This window comes from Arachis ipaensis, chromosome B4 (assembly GCF_059453495.1).
Source record: "Arachis ipaensis isolate K30076 ecotype BB chromosome B4, ASM5945349v1, whole genome shotgun sequence".
NCBI lineage: Eukaryota > Viridiplantae > Streptophyta > Magnoliopsida > Fabales > Fabaceae > Arachis > Arachis ipaensis.
Window position 1 is genome coordinate 116,156,435 of NC_142439.1, and position 19,791 is coordinate 116,176,225.

General features: G+C 33.2%; 1 long non-coding RNA gene and 2 pseudogenes across 16 annotated transcripts; 2 read left to right on the forward strand and 1 right to left on the reverse strand.

Moving 5' to 3' along the window:
- The first annotated feature begins 1,024 nt into the window (after positions 1-1,024).
- LOC107636940 (calcium-transporting ATPase 12, plasma membrane-type pseudogene) lies at positions 1,025-3,238 on the forward strand (annotated as a pseudogene).
- A 20-nt stretch (positions 3,239-3,258) lies between these two features.
- LOC107636939 (calcium-transporting ATPase 12, plasma membrane-type pseudogene) lies at positions 3,259-4,059 on the forward strand (annotated as a pseudogene).
- A 12,597-nt stretch (positions 4,060-16,656) lies between these two features.
- LOC148568889 (uncharacterized) lies at positions 16,657-19,791 on the reverse strand. 16 transcript variants are annotated; one of them, XR_015880649.1, is made up of 5 exons: positions 19,527-19,779; positions 19,154-19,271; positions 19,006-19,038; positions 17,469-18,931; positions 16,657-17,090 (listed from the first exon to the last, which is right to left on the reverse strand). It is a non-coding gene; the product is annotated as an uncharacterized LOC148568889 (long non-coding RNA). The 16 variants fall into 16 exon arrangements; XR_015880654.1 differs by lacking the exon at positions 19,006-19,038 and having other exon boundaries at positions 17,469-18,696; positions 18,832-18,931; positions 19,154-19,439; XR_015880648.1 differs by lacking the exon at positions 19,006-19,038 and having other exon boundaries at positions 17,469-18,407; positions 18,533-18,931; positions 19,154-19,439.

A 19,791-nucleotide genomic window follows, 5' to 3' on the forward strand; every position in this document is an offset into this window, starting at 1 on the left:
GCATGGGTCGGAGGCGGTGTCCCCGACCCGCCGGGTAATCGGGCTGGACCTGTGTGGGTCCGTAACAATTGGCACAATAAAAGTTAGGCTTAATAGTCAAATTACTAAAAGATAAGACATTCTTCAAATTCATCCCTGGAAAATTTTTTCAATCAAATTGATCCTTGAAAGATTACGAATTAATCATATTTGTCCTCCAGTCACTCCATTAATAATTTTGTTTAAAGATTAATGCTGTAAAATGTTAATTAATAATATATATATATATATATAATACCCAATATGTCTAATTAGATATTGACCAAATATATTTATGAAAATTTATTAATTTAGTCATTTTTTCTAATTATAAAAATTCTATTCTCAATATGATCTAGTGACTAAATTGATAGATTTTCTTAAACATATTTAGTTAACGGCCAATTGAACATGTTATGTATGTTATCAGTTAACATTTTATATCATCAATCGTTGACAAAAATTATGAGTAGAGTAATTGAAAGACAGATATGATTATTTCGTAATCTTTAAAGGACTAATTTGATTGAAAAAAATTGTTAGGAATGAATTTAAAAATATCTTATCTTTCATGGACTAATTTGACTATTAACTCATAAAAATTATTTGAAGAAGAAGGATGAAAAATATAAGAAGAGAAAAGACTTTGTTAGACTCGGTTAAAGAATGACTTATTCATCCAACATTTCTAAAAAAAAATATTATTAGGTTGATCCGTTGATGCAATTCATAAGAAAAAAGTCACCGTACTCTTTTAGAAATGATTTTTTGACTTTTGAGTATGGGATAATGATCTTATATTTCAACGAAACTACCCGAATCAATTAAGTTGAAGAAACCTGATTGAGACATACCGCACTTCAATTCCATGAAATTTCTCTTGCTACACCAGTGTCAAAGTACTCTTTCCAGTGACTTGAAATAGCTCCATTTTAAGTGTGTTACCCTTAAATCTCTCCACCTTTTCTTCCCCATTTTTCCAAGATTGCAAAGCTTAATTATTGTGATGATCAATTCGCAAGAATCTTGTGCCGTTGTAAACAATGCAAGACACAGGTGGCAAGTGGCCTTTGCTGCTATTTACTCCTATAGAGCTATAGCTTCTCTTTTCAATGAAGTTGCTGCCAAGAGAAATCACAATACTCCATCATCATTTGTTGCCATCCATGTTGGTGAGCCAGACTTGTTCTTTTCAGATCTTAACAAGACACGCATAAGCAACCTTGTGAAGGACAAAGATCATGGCACACTAGCTCATCAATTTGGAGGTGTAGATGGTCTTGTAAGGTTGCTTCAAACCGATGAAAGGAACGGCATCAATGGAAGCCCGGAAGAAATTTCCTGTCGACACAAAGCGTTCGGGTTCAACAACAATTATCATAAGCTAACAACAAAGAGCTTCCTCCACTATGTGCTATCAGTAATGAAGGATCCAATACTCATTATCCTATTGGTATGTGCCACCCTGTCTCTTGTTTTCAACATAAGGGGAGATGGATTCATACATGGATGGTATAATGGTGGAAGCATTTTCATTGCTGTTCTTGTTGTTGTTGCCGTTTGTTCAATTAGTCACTTCTGGCCCTATAGACACTTCAATAAGCTGCTACAGATGAGCAATGAAAACCAGTTTATTCAAGTAGTAAGAAATGGGCAGGAGCAGCAGGTTTTGGTATCTGACATCGTCGTCGGAGATGTTGTTTGCTTAAGGAATGGCTGCCAAGTTCCTGCAGATGGAGTTCTTTTGAGTTCCAATTCATTATTGCCATTGCTTGTGGATGAATCAACCTTGGGAGTGGAGCACCAAGTCGAGGTTAGTAAAGGCACAAATCCTTTCTTGTTTTCTGGGACAAAGGTTGATCATGGCCATGGTAAGATGCTAGTAACTTCAGTAGGTGAAAACACCAAATGGAATGAGATAATGAGCCTTCTAGGCCAGGAACCTCACAAATGGAGATCTCTTGAAAGCCGGCTTATAGCACTGACCAGAATAACAAGTATAATTGGATCTGTAGTAACAGCATCCACATTGATTGTTCTGCTAGTTCGGTTTTTCTCTGGTTATATGAGAAATAATGATGGTTCACTAATGTTTAGATCCGGCAAGAGTAACGCCTATGATGCTTGGCCTAAAGTAGTTGGGCTTATGGTGAGCGCAGTGGCCGTTGCAACATCGGCAATCCCTGAAGGGTTGCCTTTGGCTGTGGCAATTACAGTTAGCTACGCAGTGAAGAGAATGCTAAAGAATCAAGCATTATTCAGACAGTTCTCAGCTTGTGTTCAGCTTGCCTCAACCACTGTTATATGTACTGACACCAATGAAATACTAACACCCGTGAAACAAAACAAGTTCAAACTTTGGTTAGGTAAAAAATTCTTTATCCATGAAGAGGGAGAGGATAGTTCTTCATCATTATCACAGTTAATAGCAGCGAACATTCGACACCTGGTCTGCCTGGGGATTGGTCTAGGACATATTTCAAATGAGGATGACATTATCTGTTGGGCCGCTACGGAATTAGGCATGGATGCCCAAGAGTCAAGGGAAGGTTTCAATGTTCTCCATGTTGAAACATTGAACGAAGAAATGAAGCAAAGAAAAGTTCTTTTAAGGAATGAAGGTGACCACACAATTCATGTGCATGTGAACGGAAAAGCCGAGGGGATACTTTCCAAGTGTTCATATTATTATGGAGTTAAAGGGGATGTGAAAGCCTTAGATAATGACACAAGGAGAAATGTAGAATGTGCAATGCAATTGATGGAACAGGAACGGTTCAAATGCATAGCATTTGCACATAAAGCACTCAACGACATTTCTGAATCCCATCCACGGATTGAAGATGACACATTAGTCTTACTAGCACTGATAGGTTTCAAGGATCTCATCCATTCTGGGGTGCCGGAAGCTGTACAAGATTGCAAACAAGCAGGAGTGAACATCAAACTAATTACAAGCGAGGATGTTTCAACAGCAAAAGCTATAGCTTCTGAGTGTGGCATCCTTCATCCCAATCAAGAATTCTGTAATGGACAGGTAATGGAAGCGCTGGAATTTCGAAACTATTCGCATAGCGAAAGACTAGATATTGTTGAACAAATCTGCGTGATGGCCAAGGCTAGTTCGTCTGACAAGCTCCTCCTAGTGAAATGCTTGAAAAAAAAGGCCATGTGGTTACAGTCACCGGAAACAGCCCCGGCGATGCCCCAGCCTTGGTAGAAGGTGATGTTGCCATTCATATGGGTTTTAAGGGTAACAACATAGCCGTAGAGAATTCTGACATAGTCGTCCTTAACGGAGGTTTTGTGTCTTTTTTTTCTGTCCTACAAATTTGGAGAGGGATTTATGATAACATCAGAGTTTTCATTCAGTTTCTGCTTGCTGCAAACTTAGCCTCCTTGGTGACAGACTTCGTTTCCATAATTTCGACAGATCAACCGCCAACAATTAATATTTTGACAGGTATTTCTGTTCAAGAAATCCCATACGCAGTGCTGCAAATACTGTGGTTGAAGCTCATCATTGGTACTTTAGCTGTTCTCGCCATAGTGGTGGAGCGAAAAACAACAGACGAGTTCATGCGGGAGCAGCAGCCTGCAAGGCCTAACCAACCACTCATCAGCAACGAAATTCTCAAAAACATACTCATTCATGCCTCTCATGAGATAGCTGTCCTCTTAACCTTCCAATTCAAAGGCGAAAATCTATTGGCTATCGATGGCAATGTGAAAGACACGTTCGTCTTTAATCTGTTGGTTTTGTTCCAAGTCTTTGCTGTTCTGAAAGCAAGGAAGCTTGATGGAAGAGGTATATTTAAAGGAACAGGGAGGACGAAATTGTTTTGGGGAATAATTTTTGGCATTGTGATTCTTCAAGTGGTGATGGTCAAGAGTCTAGCAATTGCTACAGGAGGAGGAGATTTAAACATGTGGCAATGGGGTGCATCTGTTGGCATTGCCTTCACCTCATGGCCAATACAGTATATAGGCAGCAAGCTCATTGTTGTCTCTCAAGAGCCATTCATTTGTAATGTCCTTTGAAACTTGGATCACAAGTGACAACAGAATCATATATTGTCCCTTTTATTTAGTTTCTTTCTTTGTTCAACATCATGGTTTTATCCTTGATGTTTTGTTTTTGTTTGTTTGTTTCCAATCCGATGATATGTGCTATATATTGAAGGCTCTCAATAGTCTAGGATGGGAGCTGAATCTATGGTCTTTTTTAAATTTGTATACTGCAACTTCAAACTGAATTTAAGTCAGTGTTGTTATTGAGTCTGCAATATTGATTATGTAGGAGACAATTTTGTTTTGTCTTTTGACGATTGATCAGTAATAGACTAAGTTGTTGTGACATCTGCAAGATTGTTTATTCAGGAGATAATTTCATTTTGTCTCATATCAAAAGTAAAAAAGAAATAGAGCAGAGAAGAATAAATGACACAGTCATGCATCTTGGTTCAACCACCATGTGCAATGTGACCTACATCTAGTCTCTATCACAACTGTGGTAGAATTTCCACTATCTAAAGATTTACAAACACCAATTTCCAAGAATTCAACCTAATCCTATTAGGACAATCAAACTTTTACCAAAGCTTGATTTAGATAGGTTCACTCCCAGTCTTACAACCATTAAGTGCTCACCCAACTTAACAAGAAAATCTTCTCGGGATATAATGATTACAAAATAGAAATATGTACAAAAGAAATTGGAATAATTTTCTGATTTTTCTCCATGATTACTCTCTTTGCCTTTTCTTTTAATGGCTTTTATTAATGACTCACATATTTGCCTTTTTCCATTGATTTAAAAACAAAGAAGGATAAAACTGAAGAACATAAAATTCAATGTAAATCCATGAAGAAGAAAAAAATATAACTAGAAAGCTATGAAGGCCGAAACAGTGTGCTCACTCTTCTTGTTTTAATTTTTGGCTATTTATCCTTTTAAATAAGAATAAAGCTATCAAAATTTGAGCTTGGTTAAACACCTTTGTCTTTATTCTTTTTTCTCATAAATCAGATTAGAGACGCAAAGAAGAGATAGGACAGCAGCAATAATTTCATGGATTATAGAGTTAACTTGAATTCTTACCTAACTACTTTTCTTTCTTTCTTTTTCTTTGACATAAAAAATATGAACTATTGATCCATTCTTTGGCTTCAAGTTTCAATTGTGACATTTGATTTACAATAGAGTAAAACAACATTCATTTTCTTTTTCTTGCCCGAAAACAGAAAGATGGTACTTCAACAAGTTATAGTGATTGTACAAAGATGACAACTTTCTTCTTTGTTTTGCCTCTTAACCAAATTTGATTTGATTTTTCTCTTTTTGCCTTCAATCTTTGACTTTTTCCTTTTTTTCCCTTTTGATGCATAAATTTGGTAATCCACCTTTTTCACTTTTCTTAAACCTAATCTGAGTATACATTTTTACTTGTGAAACATCTTTTTATCCTTGGTTTAAGATTAGTCACATGGGTTATGGTCAGAAGAGAAAAGTGATTGTTTGGTTAGAGTCTTGGAAATTTGAACACTTGGTTACGGGCTAGAAGATAATAAGTGTTGTTAAGGGAGCTTTGGGCCTGTTTTGAATATTTTATTTTTCTGCACAGTGAACATATATATTATACACATTTTTGGGCTTTCAACCGAAATCACTAATATTTGTCATTATCAAATTATTGTTATTTTTATTTAAACTCAACAATCTTTCTCTTGATGACAAACATTATAAAAGAAAATGAATTGATATTAAAAGAGGTGAGAAGAGTTAATGATACTTCTCTTTGATGATCCACTTTCATGCATATTGATTTTTCCTTCTCTTTCATTTGATTAGCTCCTCCTTAATGTGTGCTTTTTCTCATTCTGTGATCACTATTAAAATAGCAATGTTTGTGCAGAAACTATAGTCAAAGGTAATACCTAATATCAGCAATTAACCTAACATCCACAAATACAATATCTACAAATATACAAAGCAGTCTATTGATGTGAAATTTTTCAAAACCACAATTCGACAAGTGCACTGAATCGTATTAAGTAATATCACAGTGAATAAGTTATCATTCCCACGAAGATTAAAGGACTAAACAACAATGATTAATTGATTATTCTAATAAGACAAATCAAGAAACAGAAGAATGAATGAGGAATTAAAGCAAACATATAAACAGAGGAAAAGTAAATAGCAAACTGTAAGTGAAAATAATGATGGTGAGAATGTTAAAGCATGTAGAGATCAATCACGATAAAATCATATATAATTGAATTTCAATTCCTTGAGAATCCAATTTCTCCTTAATTAACTAATTGTCAATTCTTTGGTCAACTAATTAAGAAAAGAGGTTAAGCACAAATCTTATTTAGTTTCAAATAAGATTCAAGAATAATTTTAGGTTGGATTATATATCACTTATTCAAGCTAGTCTTAAACAATTGAAACTTACAAGAAAGAAGAATGATTTCTAAAAGTTTTCTAATCCAAATTTTATGTCACTTTTCAAACTAGAGCAATTGAAAATCACAAAGTATTGCACACTCTTTGAAACATTATTCATAGTCAAATAAAAAAGTTGTGAGAAAGAGTTTTCAAGTTAATTCTAATATTAAGTTTTTCAAAACAATATTTAAAATCTAAAACAAAGTTAGAATGTTTTCCAACAATTTTGAATCTTTAGGGATGAAGAACGAAAACTCAATCATAAAATAGATTAAAGTACAAACCTCATATAAAGTAAAATTAGATTAATAATCCATAAAAAGATGAACAAAGCTCCTAACCTTAACAAAGGAGATTAGTTACTCACAGTGGAATGAAAACAAAAACTCTAAAGTCTAGTGTAAACTATATGAGATATGATGTCCACCTCGTGAAAACAATCCTTGGACTTATTTAAAACCTAAACCGAAACCTAGAATTTAAATACAAAACTAAATCAAAACAGAATCAAATCTAATTCAAATCAAATCTTTTTTTAATGACTCTTAACTGACTAGTAATCTTCCTTGTAATTCAGATTCAAAGTTTGGTGATTCAATTCTTCAACATCATGGACTTAGAGTGGTAATTGGGCTTGTCAAACATGGGTGTGTGGCACGCCCACCTTTGACGTGTTGCACACCATCAAAATTTCAGTCCTGGAAGCATGCAACCTTAGCATGTGGCACGCTCACCCTTGATGTGTTGCATGTCAACTTCTAGCTTGGAGGAACCTTTGAATGGCACGCCTCTTATGATTGGCGTGTGACACGCTACAAAATTTCAGCCCTGGAAATCTCTTCTTTGGACGTGTGGCACACCAAATATTGGCGTGTTGCACGCCCTTCATTCATGTCTTGGAGACTTTCCTAAAAAAATGTCCAGAGTATCACGCTCAAGATTGGCATGTGGCACGCCCTAAGCAAGTTTGGCTAGAGATTTAGAGGCCTTTGAGGACATGTGGCACGCCCAAATGCTTGTTTCTTGTGTTCCTGTAAACATATTTTTGTGATAAAATTGTGAAAGAATAAGAAAAGAAGAGAGGAAGAATATTATATTTTGTATTTTTTGATTGATTGAATTGAAGTTGTAAATTATGAAGATAAAATTAAATATATATAGAGTATTGTCCTATGAAAGATAAAAACAAATAAAGAAAAGATAAAGAAAAGATAAGATAAGATAATAAAAATTAAAATTATAATTGAATTTATGTATTTTGTTGAGTTGAATTTGTGGGTCACGAAATTTTTTATTGTTGTCATAGACAAAAGTAGAAGAGTAGTTTAATACTTTGTGTGAAATTCAACTGAAGAAGAAATGTGATGATTGTACTAGACATCAACCACCTGAATCTAATGGCCATCAAGACTACTCTGGCTCAAAATCTTTTGTGGAATTTGACTGGAAAATAATTTTCATCGGTTATGTGGGAGGATTTGTTGTTGGACTGGCATTGGGAAGTGCTTTTTGTTCAGATATTCTCATATGGGTTAAAAGGAAGACTTTTTGTTTAATTTCAAACAATAACTATGTTCTTTTCTCTCTTATATCCTATGTCACGTAGTGTTATGTAAAACTATTTAGAATAAAGTATCGTTTTTGTCCCAAATGTTTGGGATAAGTCTCAAAGTTGTTCCTAATGTTTTAGTGGTCCTATTTAAGTCCCTAACGTTTTAAAACTGACTCAATGTTGTCTTGCCATTCGAGATCCGTTAACAGAATTGACAGCGGGATAAAATTGAGACGATTTTGAAACGTTAGGGACTTAAATAGGACGAAAACGTTGGGGAAAAAAATGATACATAAAAATAAATTTTAATTTTATCCTTCAATAATATTAATTTTTTACTATACATAGTATTCAATTATTTTTTCATCACATCCAAGTAAATTACACTTAATCATATTACTTTCATTTTAAATAAATTAATTTTTTTAATAATTTTACTCTTAAAAATTTTTAGTTATCATGAAATGTTTGTAAAATGACTAATATATAAACTTGCAGAAAAGAAAAAAAAATGATATATATACAATAAAATATAAATTATACCTTTTGTCTCTAATGTATCAAAATTCTTTAAAATTATAAAAAAAATAAATTTATTTAAAATGAAAGTAATGTGATTAAGTGTAATTTATTTAGATGTAATTAAAAAATAATTGAATACTATGTACAATAAAAAATTAATATTATTGAAAGATAAAATTAAATTAAAATTTATTTTTATGTATCGTTTTTGTCCTTAACGTTTTCGTCCTATTTAAGTCCCTAACATTTCAAAATCGTCTCAATTTTGTTCCGCCGTCAATTTTGTTAACGGATCCCTAACGGCAGGACAATATTGAGTCAATCTTAAAACGTTAGGGACTTAAATAAGACGATTAGAATGTTAGGAATAACTTTAGGACTTACCCCAAACATTGGGGATAAAAACGATACTTTACTCAACTACTTAAATAGAGATAAAAGAAAAAAAAAGTAGTATGCTATTTTATTTGTTTGCTCATGTTTAAATAATTTAATTATTATCATATATTTGTTCTCGTATTCCGAGGGTATATATTGTTTTACCATTTTCATTGCTCCATTTTTTTTTATCCTGAAAGGAATGGGATGTTAACTTGAGAAAATAGTAATTTTATCTTTTTTTTTTCGTTTTTTCGGGATTACCTCATTGATGCCTTATAGGCCAATTCTTTTTTTTATTATTATTTAAAATATTGACTCTTTAACATTTCCTGATATACAATTTGAAAGAAGCCTTCTTTTAGAAGAAAATGTGTAGCATCAATGTGTTTAACGCCTTAATTTAAAATTTATTTGAATGAATTTTTACAAAAAGATTTTTTTTTAAGTAATTTTTTTAAAAAAAATAAAAATAATTTTATATTTAAATATTTTAAATAAAAATTTTATTTAACAATTATATTTAAATACAATAACATAAAGTACTTTTTTTTGTTTTATTTATTATGTTAAGAATATCTGTTTTTAAGTAAAAAAAAAAATTTTAAAAATGTAAATTATATTTTATTTATAAATTTTTTTTATTTTTTTAGCATTTTTAATTTTAGTACTAAATTCTGACGTTAGAGTCGTACCATATAGTGCAAAGGAATATATATTATGTGACACGATAATTTAAATCATGAGAAATACTAGAGATGAATCTAAAAAATTTTAATAAGCGACAAAATATATAACATAATAATAATTTTTAATTATAATAGAAATATTATATATAAATTATTTATTAAATTATTTATTAATTATTTATTAATTATTATGTATTTATGTAAAAATATATATTTTAAAAATTTATTTTTAATATATATTCTATAGGGTGATTATTTTTATGTATATATAGTATAATTATTGTTATAATTATACTTTATAATTGTGTAATATAATTAATCTTCGAAATATTTAATTTACAAATTAAAACGTTAAAATAGTAATTTAAATAATAGTATATAATTTAAAATTCAATTTTTTAGATTTTATATTGTAAAAAATTGAGCAATTTTTTTTTAATAATATAATAAAAAATTCAAAATATCTCTCTTTCTTTCTCTCTCTATATATATATATATATATTATCAGTAAATAATGATTTAAAAATTTACTTCTTGTATACTTAGTAGCCATTTTTTATACTGATATTCATAGTTAAAAAGATTTTTTTAAATTAATACAGTTGTTACAGAAAAATTAAAGTTAATTTTAAAAGAAGATAACTAATGCTCTAATTTAAAATTTAATTTTTTAGATTTTATATGGTAAAAAATTGAGCAATTTTTTAACAATATAATCAAAAATTCTCTCTCTCTCTCTTTAAAATTTACTTCTTGTATACTTAGTAGCCATCTTTTATACTGATATTCATAGTTAAAAAAGCTTTTTAAATTAATACAGTTGCTACAGAAAAACTAAAGTTAATTTTAAAAGAAGATAAATAATACTCTTTCGGGTTAATTTCTAAAAAAGCACCAATCTCATTTAAATTGAAAATTGATAATTCTAATAGGCATCTAATATGAAATTCTTAAATTAACTATTAAGTATCAAAAGTTGAGTAAAAACTTATTTTGAGGACAAATTCAATAATTTAATGGGGACAAATAAATATTGTTATCATATATTACTCAAAAATAATTTCAAATTGTAGTGAGGGCACTTGCCCCCATAACAATACACATAATCACGTCCCTGACTAGAGGGCCATCAAAATTTATTAGTTTTAGTCACTAATTTTTGCCATCAATCAAATTCTTTTAGTTTAGTAATCCAACAACATACTTTAGCCTATACTTTTTAATCACAACTAGAAAATTGCTTAATACAGACAGATTTAGTCTTTATTACAGACAGATTTTTGGTTACCGACGGATTTTTTTCCGTTGAAAATTACCGACAAATTTTTACCAGTTACCAACAGATTTTCCCTTGGTAAATTTTCTCCTCCATTTCCCTGAAATGTCAAACTTTTCAACGGATTTTCCGTCGATAATTAGAGACAAATTTTTCGACGGATTTTCCGTTGGTAATTAGAGATAGATTTTCCGACGAATTTTCCATCAGTAATTGGCAACAGATTTTTTGTTTGTAATTGGAACCTTGGAAAATCATCCCAAACTCTGAATACAGACAGAAAATTCGTCTATAAATCTGTCAGTAAGGTAAAATAGAATTTTTTTGTTTAGATTTTTCCATTGCAAAATAAACCTATTTTCATACAAAATAAATATAAATTTAATAAATACAAATTTTTATCTAATTTGTATCCGAATATTTATAATATTTCAAAAAATAAACAAATTCATATTATCAAACTAAAAGAAAAGTACTATAAACAAACAAGTCAATATAATTCAAAGCATAAACAAAGTATATTGATATATTAACTATAATAATAAGTAACAATCATACATCAATAAAATATATTGATACATCAACTATAATTTAAAATATAAACTCTGTATTCAAAACATCTTTACTATCTCTGTTCAATGCCTCGGTGGCTAGTTGTTTAGCTGCCATTTGTGGATCCTTTATCCTTTTTGCAATATCTACAACAGCCTCTTTGGGAGCATCATCTTCCACTTCCATAAGGTCCACAACCTTTTTGCTGCCACTATCTCCTGTCTTTACTTCATTATCCTCCTTCTCATTTGCTAGAGTTGCTGGTATCCCTATATCTGCTGCAATATTTTCTACACTTTATTCCTCCCCTTTTGATTTGAACATCTCTCTCAGTGCTGCACATCTCTCTAGCATTCTAAGGGTTAAGGATCCTGATGTTGGGGGCCTCAGATACAATTTTCATAACTTCTAATCAATTGCAAGCATGTGTTTTACTACTAACTGCTTTCCTTTGTTAAATGAATTACTACATATCCTCCACCTGCATGCATATTCATGCCATCCATTATCAGTAACACATAATAATTAATTCATTAATTAGTTTAATTAAATATTAAACATCAATTTAAAAGCATACATTACTTTTAATAATCAGAAGAGCAGGAAGATATTAAGGTGATAACCTCCCAATCTCTGATGTGTTAATTGATAAACAAAATGCTGAAAGGTACAGAACAAGGTAGCATTAGAGAGGATACCAATCTTCTAAGGTTCTGCCCAACACAAATCTTTTCTGTTTTTCTATTGATTCCCTTCATCTCTCTTAAAACAAATTCTCAACTCTCAATTGTCTCTCCTAAAATAGAGAGAGAGAGAGAGATTGCTCTTCAATCAGTTTAATAGAGACTCCCCCTTCCGATGCACTGAAACATCAGTATCAAAAAGTTGAGATGTGAATGCCATTATGCCAGATAAATCTCCATGTATTTTGTAAGAACCGCGAATTAATTAACCAGTTAATTAACGTTAAATAATAATAATTAAATTGTCCGAATTAGGTTCAAAAATTTAGAATAGTAATTAGAAAATATAAATATAATATTTGGACTCAATAGATTTTTCTGAGTTGGAAAATGTAATTTTTTGCGAAAAATTGCATAAAAACGTATACTGGTAAATTAGTCGAGAGTACTGGCTTAAGTCTGTTTGGTACTTCATGAGAATAATAAAAATTGTAGAAAACTTAGGAAAATAATTAAAGTTGAAAACCAGGTGTTAATTTTAAAGATTTGGCCTGAAATTGGTCAAACAGGCCAAAAACGCTAATGGGTTGGATTGAGCCCAAGTTGGACCTAAGCTCGACATATATAAAGTCATTTAAGTGGCCATTTCAGCCACTTTTAACACCAAACAGCAGCAGCAATGTGAAATTGAAGAGAGGAGAGGTGAGGGTTTCATTTACTATTCATCATCTTCTTGGAGCCATATCTCACTCTCCGGAGCTCTGATTCATGTGCCATCAGTTGCCACGCGAAGCTGTTGTCGAGCTCTTCGATTTCATCTGACTAAAGTAGTAAGAAACTTTCAATTTTTTATCCAGTTTTTCCTTCTATAATAGATTCGATTTTGGCTATAGTGAATGAGTAGTTCTTGTGATTTTGATTAATTAGGTATAATCTAGCACCGGTACTTAGTGGGTTTTGTCCTAATCAACTGTGGGTAAGGTAAACTTGCTTTTCTCCCTTGTGAGTTTGTGTAATTAGCAACCCTAGGTATTGATTTATGATAAATTATGTATGTCTAGCTTGGAATTGTGATTATTGGAGCATTGGTTCTTGAATTGGCGGTTGGTGAGTTGAGGCTTGTTGGAATCAAATCTTGGTGATTTTGTATATATTGGGAATTAGCCAAGGTATGGTTTCGATTTTCTCTATGTAATATATAATATTTCTAGACACTTAGACTAGTGACCCATAGGATATGTATGGACGAGAAAATATTACGCAACGGAGACATGTGATTAAAGCAACCCGAGTCAAAGTACCATTTAGAATTACCTGGAGGAATCGATAAAGCAGTAGGGGTATTACCAGAAACAGAGAGAAGACGCTGTAGAAGAGACGCAATATTAGATAGAGAGACAGAAGACGGGTTGAAAGGTGCAGAGGTGGTAGGTTCAGTAGTAGCAGCAACAACAGAAGCAGGCGCAGGACGTGGTGGATGAGTAGGACAGGTAGTAATCAAATGTCCCGAGAGCTTGCAATAACGGCAGAACAACTGTGAACAATGGTAGCTAATATGCCCTTTCTGGTGGCATGTGCGACATTCAACAGAGGGGCAGACGGAGAAAAGGTGCCCAAAACGGTTGCAGTTTCGACAGAATGTATCCTTTCTGTCTGTGGCAACAAAAACATCCGACTTTTTCATAACAGTAGTCACACAAATCAAAGAGAGGAGAGAAAACTGCAATTTCGAAGCAAAAAATGAGAAATCGGAGTGTAAAATCGGAAAGAGCTCACCCAAAAACCTTAGAGAGGGTCCCGCTTGGCCCACGTCAGCGCCACGTCAGCACCACGTCAGCGAGTGACGACACGTGGCAGCACCGGATAGGCGGAAGGAGGCACGCTGGCGACAGGTGGCACGCGGGTTGAAAGGGCGGGTCGGGTCGGGTCGTCGCAGGTTAGGGTTACCCAGCAGCTTGCGTGTGACACGTGGACGCTCCAGGGACGTCCGATCTGCACGAAGATCCAACGGAATAGGAAGCCTCTAGAGGAGAAAAGAATGGTGGTGGACATCAACGTTTGGAGGGCGCGTGGGGCGCGTGCGGTGGTCTCTGGCGGCGATCTTGGCGGCGTTGGAAAGCTGACGGAGAGAAGAACACGATGATACCGGAGGTGACGAACCAAAGCATCGGAAACAGGTCGAAAAAGGCGAGCAAAGAGGCACGGGTGGAAGCTGGAAGGAAGAGCAACCTGGTCGTGGTAGCGTCTTTCGGCGGCGCGTGGAGGCGCGTCTGGCGGCGGATGGCGGCGGTTCTGGTTGCGTTGGAATCAGGGAGACAAGACGAACAAGATGGTTATGGGGTTGACGAACCAAAGCGTCGAAAAGATAACGAAAAAGGAGGCCAAAGAACACTGCCGAAAAGGAAAAACAATGGGACTAGGAATTAATATTCATTGAAAAAAAAAAGAAAGACCTAAGCTCTTGATACCATGTTAGAAACAAGAGACTCAGAGAGTAATCTGAAAAGTGTATTATTCAATTGTGTAAAAAGGTACAATATACAAGAGGTATTTATAGGTGCTAAATGAATCAGAGTAATAAAGACATAGAATCCTATAATTAATATACAGATATACTATATAAATATAGACGATACTAATTGATGTAAATTGATGCTAATGATTCTCTAACAAATAAAATGACGTGGAAGGAGGGAATATAATATAGAACTTTTGATAAATTTCTCCAGGTAAGAATTGTACGATATACGTGCAAAATGGGACACGATAATTTAAAACATTTTAAAGGATAATAAAAATTAGTCAATTAATAAAAAGAAATTTTATTTTTAAAAAATTGGAAATTTATATATAAAATTTTAAAATACACAAAAAATTTATATGGATTGATTATTGAAAATTTTTAAATGTTCTCCCAAATTTAATTTTAATTATAAGGTTTTAAATTGTATTTTTTGTCGCAATTATAATTTTATTGTAACTAATATTTTTTTCACACGTCTAAGTGTTAGTTTGGATTAATTTATTTGAATAAAAAATATTTTTAATAAAAAATAAAATATTTTTATTAAATTTTAAACTCATTTGAATATATCTTTAAGAAAAATATTTTTATTAAAAAAATAAATTATTTTTTTTAAACTAAACCATACTTTACTTTAATTAAAAAATAAAAATAAAAAATATTTTTAATATTTAAATTTTTTTTTAAAAAATCTGTCAAAATATAAAATAATTTTTATTTATTAAAAAAATAAAAAAAATAAAAAATAAATATTTTTTTCAAAAACCAATCCAAATCAATCCTAAAGATATTAAAATTTATGTCCGTAAGTACGTAGCCCTATATACACAACTAGAAAATGGATTAATACAGACAGATTTACAGACGGATTTAGTCTTTATTACAGACGGATTTTTGGTTACCGACGAAATTACCGACGGATTTTGTCCCTCTGTAAAAGTCCCGTCGGAAATTATTTACCGACGGATTTTTTTTCCGTCGGAAAATTACAGACGGATTTTTACCAGTTACCGATGGATTTTCCCTCTGTAAATCCTGCATCCATTTTTCGAAGGCGACGAACTTTCCGACAGATTTTCCGTTTGTAATTACAGACGGATTTTCCGTCTGTAATTACAGACGGATTTTCTGACGGAATTTTCCGTCTGTAATTACAGACGGATTTTCCGATGGATTTTCTGTCTGTAATTACAGACGGATTTTCCGACGGATTTTCCGTCTATAATTACAGACAGATTTTTCAAACTTTGAATACAGACAAAAAATCCGTCTGTAAATCCATCAGCAAGGTAATTTTTTTTTGGATTTTTTCATTGCAAAATACACCTTTTTTCATACAAAATAAATATAAATTTAATAAATAAAATTTTTTTATCTAATTTGTATTCGAATATTTATAATATTTCAAAAAATAAACAAATTTATTGTATTATTAAACTGAAAGAAAAAAGTAATTTACAAGAAAGCCAATATAATTCAAAAAATAAACAAAGTGTATTGATACATCAACTATAATAATAAATAACAACTATACATCAGCAAAATGTGTTAATACATCAACTATAATTCAAAACATAAATTCATTGTATTGTTCTTATAGCATCATATAAATTTTGAATGCCAGGATCAGCTAAGAAGCCACCAAGGAGGCCAAGAAGGTTGAGAGTTCCTATTAAATTGGTTAATATTGTAGCAGATTTAGCTGATGGAAGATTCAAAATTCCAGCAGAAGGGGACCCTGAAGAGTTATTATTATCAGGTTGTCTCATATTGTTCAGACCTCCAAAAGGCATCATGGCCCCTGACGAGGTACCCAATTCAACAGAAGATTGTGACTTTCCATAGTGTATTCTATTAGATTCTTGGATTCCCATAGTATATATAGGCATACACTCGTTAATCTTTCTTCAATGTTTTCCACTAACTTCTGGAGTTGGCATTGCTATTTTATGCATAAATAATTCAAATTGTTTGCAGATCTCAAACCCAAAAACAGAGGTTCATAATATACACGATGAACCTAGCACAATTTACGAATCCATTACTTGAACCTGGGAAGAGGAGCATTTACAGATAAGTTGGAGTTTCATCCATCATGTCATTAGGAACAAGACAAATAAAACAAGGGAATCTGAGATGATAAAGGAACAAGACAAATAAGTTGGAGCACATAAACAGGCCCCGCCATGCTGCTCTGAGATGATAAAGGATCTATTGTGTTGTGCATGTCTCTAATATATATATAACGCTGCATAATGTAATCATGACGATGAGTTTTATTGATCTTAAATGAATTCTTGAATAGCAGGATTAACCATTGATCAGAATCAGACAGAGAGAAGATGAATACATTTTGTCAATTTGAAGACTTCAGTCGCAGAAAAACTCGCGCCAACTGCGCTCCCCTCTGAAACAATAGCAGAAACAGTCCCACTCCACCTGCTAAATAAACCAAATTCATAATTCCTAATCTGAACTAAACAGAAACATTGAAATCATGGAAAAATGCTATTTACAACTTTCTAATGCAAAACTATAATTAGAGAGACCCACAAAATTTAAATCACATTTTTCATGTACTTCCTTTATCTTTTACTTAGTGAATTAGTAATACAGTAAACAGAAACATAAAGACTGGAATTGCTGGCTGCGTGGCAGAAGCATATGTTGGATTAGTATAGCTTAAACCCATAAGAAACAAAAGCTGGTTGCCAAATATCCTGACCAAGATTCAAGAAGCAAACGTAGTATACGTGATAATAAGATTATTGTTCCTATATTGCCAAAACAGTAAACAAGTGACTACATCAAGAATCTTACCCAGTTAATCCAAGAAAGAAGAATGACAGCAATAGGCGCTTCATGATTGGGGCTGTGTACGCCTACAGGCAACATGGTAGATTAGGAAATCACAAATAATAAATGAAATGAAGACTTGAGAATACCGTCAGTGGAAACAATAAAATTCAGAGCTAAAACTGTTTCTAAATTACTTCGAATCTGTAGAACTGTTAAATGTGCAAAGTAGGTATGTATAACCTATGCTGTTAGGTGCCAACAATCAAAATTAGCAGTCTTCCTGTATAAGATATAAACATGATTAGCAGCCTGGAACCAGTAGCAATAATCAAGCACAAACATAGTACATTTCTTGAACCAGGTTTTAGATTACTATTGTTCATTGCCTCAAATTAATGTCCAAAAGGAGTAAGCCATTCAATATCAGTGAAATACAGAGCATGCTCTAAATTTGCAGGAAGAAATTTCTAAATAATTAATATTTTCATACAAATAGAATGGCCCTAAACACAGACTCCACGGTGCCAGAATCACCCATCATATACAGTGGAAAGTGCATCAATAAGAAGAAAATGCAAAATAGTAATTATTCTAACAGGTTAAATTTTTCTACAACAAATTGGAAAGTAGTAATTATTTATGGCTAAAACAGAACACAATTAAAAATTTCTTAAAGGAGAAAAGGGAGATAAAAAGAGCATACTTTTCATGGAAATAAGCGACAGGAGCAAGGATAGAAAGGGCAACGAGATCCCTAAACACACAGAAGACTAATTCGTTGACACCAACATTGAGGGCCACTTTTGTGGTGACATGGTATCCACCATATAAGAGCTGCACCATGGCCATGGCTAAATGAGCCTTCCATGTATCAGCACCCACTGATGCTGACTCTGACCCTGATCCTAAAGCTATCCAGCCATCACAAACCCACCTTTTCTTCTCGCTCTCTGTGGAATTCTGACAAACACCTCGCAGACAAAGAAATTTAATATTCTTGGTAGGAGTATTTGATTAGATAAATGACCACGTGAAATCAAATATAGTATTGTATTGTATTAAAAAAGCTTACGCCAGGGACTCACAGTAGATCAACGCCCAACCTAATTCCGAGAAGTTGAAACAGCAAAGCAAAATGGACCATTAGTTTGAATAATAATGAATAATCAATCCAAGGGGAAGAGGAGCCATGTGTCATGAATGCACCAAATAACAAATCCTCACATGTTTCCCACAGCCACCTTTGTGACTGCAAGGAAAGTGGCAAACATAACAATAAGGAGACGTATGCATATGCCATGAATTAGGAGTTGTAGGTCACCTCTCTCATTGAGACACATAATGGCATTGAGACACATATAGAGTAGTAGTAAATAGCACTAACCTGTTGCCAAAAGAAGCATGTAACTTAGTGATGATGGCTTCCTCTTCATAGAGATATTTCCTCTTTTGAGATCTGCAACTCTTACCACATCTTAGTAACCCTTCATGAAGAAGAAGAAGAATAAGAGCCTGATGATGAAACTAGTTCAAGCATTGAATTAGAAGTTTTCCTTACATTTCTCTATATCTAAGTAGAAACTTCATATCCCTGTTAGTCTTAACATGAGATGATTTTTCATGCCGTCTAGAATCTTGATGCTTAATTGACAAAGGTGACAAGAAGCAGCAACATAGTCACAATCAATTTGAAGTCAAGGTATTACCTTCAATTTTCTTAATCATCTCTTCTTCTGAGACGCGTGATTTCTCAAGCTTCTTCCCAATTTTAGTTTCCCCTTTCACACACATAAATCTATTCCTAATTTCTCCTGAAGAATGAGGCTAACCCCAAAGAGACAACAACAACAACAACAGAAAATCAGAAATAGACAAAACAACAAACAGGTAGAATGCATATTAACAAAGTCCATTCCAAAATATATCCAATCTGATTCAATTCAATGCTCAACAAATTGGAGTTCCTTCACATAAAGCTTGCCATCTCTGTGTCTGTAACAAAATCCTAAATTGTTTTCAGAACAGAACAGATACAATGGCAAGAGAATCAATGTTATCGGAAGGGACGACGGAGCATACCTAAATCAACGGCGACGAGAAGAAAAGGTAGAAGCGGTGACGACGCTGACGAGCTTCAACGAGCAGCGACAGAAAACGGTGTCGAGAGGGTGGCAAAATTCATCGACGTCGAAGCTGAAAGAGAGAGACTGGTGAACGGGTGTGACGGAGAGATTGGGAAAGGGGTGTGATGGAGCTCCGGGCAGTGGCGGTGCAACGGTGAGAGGTGCCGCCGATGAAGGATTTGGAGGGCATGGGTGAGGAGCCCGCGAAAGATGGGGTGTTT